Raw genomic sequence first — 3297 nt, 5'->3', positions numbered from 1 at the left:
TGAATTTCTGGCTCTGAATAAGATGCTGTAAATGCTGGGATTAGACAATAAAAATGCCCTGCCTGGAAAAAAAAACGGCCCAGCCTGGAAGTGAAAAAGGAGAGAGCAGAGAAAAGCATCCTGTTCCTGAAGTGACCTGATAGTCCAAGCCTGCAGTAGAAAGGTTGAGTTACTGGGTTTCAAGCAGGACGAATGACCTGCCTTCCTGCATTTGCCTTACCTGTGCTTTCAGCTGTCTTGCACAGCGAAGGGAGAGAGCCTGGATGGAGAACCACGTTTTTGGCAGGGCGAAAATAACGGATCCTCGCAGCTCTGGTTATTGGCACATGCTTCAGGCAACAGGGCTGCATGCTTTGATCAAGTGCACCGGGTCCCTCCTCACCAATCACCAGGAAATGTATGTAAACACTCAGGCAGGTTTGGAGGGCTTTGCTTCTCCCTGCTTTAAAAGAGACACAGCTCCTCGTGCATTAAGATGCAGCACAGGCCCGTGATTATCCATTCAGGCTCTAGAGCGTTTAATTAAGTCGCTTATCGTGTTATCATCCCGGCCCTCTTCGTCCTGCTTTGAAACACGCACCCTTGCAGTCACCTCGTGCCGAAGAGCAGCAGCCCTCCGCTGATGCCTGTCTGCGCTGTATTTACTGCACGTCCTTCTAGTTTCCCCCAGTTGCCAAAAGGAGCGCACAAGCTGCAGGCGTGTTGGCACCGACACAGAGCTGCAGGTGCCAGGACTTGCAATTTGTGGCTTACACTTTGCGTTGCGTCAACACCGGGCACTGTAAATACGCCTTTTCCATTCATGACCCTTGGCAGCGTCAGCATTATGGCAAGCTAGCTGTAGGTGCCTTGAGTTACTGTCATTTGATCACCCTGTTTAAAAGGAGGTCCTTTTATCGTGTTAGATTCAGGGACCAATTCTTCAGCCCCATCAGCTGTGGCATTTCTTGCCAGGGCTGCTCAGGTGAGCAGGTCCAGGGAAGACCGCTGAGATCCTGCAAGGTGCTGAACGCTGCCCTCGTTCTCAGAGGTGCTGGTAACATCCAGCCTCACCCAGCGCTTCATGAAGACCAAGCTGGTATTGACCATTCATTTATTCCAGGCACTACCCCATTTGCTTGAAGAAATCAGCAACATTGCACCTGCAATTAACCTTGGGGAAGGATTTTGAAAAATCAGGCCAATCTTTACATCAGTTACAGCCAGTCCAGTGCCCCTTCACATTTTGCACCAAAGCAAGATGCCAGACAGCAGTCCTGTCCATGGACGTCTTTGCCCAAACAGTCCTGTTGGACCCCATCGTGCTCCTCCCTGGAGGGACCCTGGGTGCTCCTCAGTCTCCCGGGCTGTGCCTGACTGCGTTTGTCACCTCCGTCATCGTGAGGAAGATACCTCCATCATTGTGAGGAAGACACCTCCATCGTCGTGAGGAAGACGCCTCCGTCATCGTGAGGAAGTCACCTCCATCATCGTGAGGAAGACACCTCCATGCTTGGCCTTCAAAGGCAATGCCAGGCTGTCGCCCTTGGAAATGCCACCTAAATATACGGTGATACGCTGCATATGAACTCAGTTTCTCTGTGAGGTTTTAACTATAAGTTTTAAGGCTCCTATTACCCTTTCTTATTTGTTATTTATTTATTTATTTATTTTCTTCCCTTGCAATGTATTGAAATAATGCTTATGCCTTCCTGCTCACAGGGTAACAGGATGCGAACATTCATTTTAATCTTAGTGAAATGGTGGAGTAGTCTTGTTACCGATGACTATACCACCAAAAATTGTTTATATACCTTCATTTCCTCCTGTGTAATTCCCTGGGAGTTTAATTTACTGGACCATTTTCTCTTTTATTTCTCCTCACCCACCACTTTCCTTGCAGAAGCCCAGTGAGGCTCTGCTCCTCCAGCTCCACCAAAGCGGCACGCTTGTCCGAAGGAGATCAATACCTATCGAACGGTCACGCTTCCTCCACTTAGACCCTTGGAGCAGCATCCTTTAATTATTCCTTCACATTGTAAACATAGCGTGTGGTGAATTTTTCCATTAAGGCTGCTTGCTGGGCCGCAGCCTCGCGTTAAGGCCGGTCTGCCCAAGCCCACACTGCCCCAAATCCCATGTCCAGGGGAGCGAGTCCAGGGGATGGATATGAAGATGATGGAGGGACTGGAGCACCTGTCGTATGAGGACAGGCTGAGAGAGCTGGGCCTGTTTAGCCTGGAAAAGAGAAGATTGAGGGGAGGCCTCATTAATGTGTATAAACATCTGAGGGGAGTGTGTCAAGAGGATGGAGCCAGTCTCTTTTCAGTCGTACCCAGCGACAGGACAAGAGGCAACGGGCAGAAACTGAAGCCCAGGAGGTTCTGGCTCAGTATGAGGGGGCATTTCTTTATGGTGAGGTAACAGAGCGTTGGGACAGGCTGCCCAGGGAGGTTGTGGGGTCTCCTTCTCTGGAGATATTCAAAATGTGCCCGGATGCCATCCCATGTAACATGCTCTGGGTCATCAGCATGGGGTTGGACTGGGTGATCTCCAGAGGCCCCTTCCCACCTCGGCCATTTGGTGATTTTAGGCTGAGCGGAGGCGGCCATCCCGTACCTCACGGGGGCTGCAGGAAAGCTGGGGAGGGACATTTTGTCAGGGGGGGCGGCGACAGGACAAGGACTTTAAACTGAATGAGGGCAGACGGAGACACTGGGAGGGAATTCTGAGGGCGGCTGCTCTGAGGAACCATGGCTGCCCCATCCCTGGCAGCGCCCCTGTGGCAGGGGGTGTCACTGGGGGGGGGGTGTCGCTGTGTGGTGACACTGACGGGTGGCACTGGGGGGTGGCACTGGGGGTGGCACTGGGGGTATCACTGGGGGTATCACTGGGGGTATCACAGGCGGTGTCACTGGGGTTGTCACTGGGGGTATCACTGGGGGTGTCACCGGGGGGTGTCGCTGCGTGGTGACACTGACGGGTGGCACTGAGGGGTGTCACTGGGAGTATCACAGGGGGTGTCACTGGGTGGGTGTTGCTGTTTGGTGACACTGACGGTTGGCACCAGGGGGTGGCACTGGGGGTATCACTGGGGGTGGCACTGGGAGTACCACAGGGGGTGTCACTGGGGGGGTGTCACCGGGGGGGTGTCACTGGGGGTATCACAGGGGGTGTCACGGGGGGGGGGGGGGTTGTCGCTGCGTGGTGACACTGCCGGCTGGCACCGGGGGGTGGCACCGGGTGCCCGTGAGGCCCCTCCCCGGCAGGTGGCCCCCGCGCGGCGGCTGAGGCCGGGGGTGACGTCAGCGGCGGGGG

The sequence above is a fragment of the Cygnus olor genome, chromosome Z (assembly GCF_009769625.2).
Source record: "Cygnus olor isolate bCygOlo1 chromosome Z, bCygOlo1.pri.v2, whole genome shotgun sequence".
Taxonomy (NCBI): Eukaryota; Metazoa; Chordata; class Aves; order Anseriformes; family Anatidae; genus Cygnus; species Cygnus olor.
Note: the sequence above shows the minus strand (reverse complement) of the source record.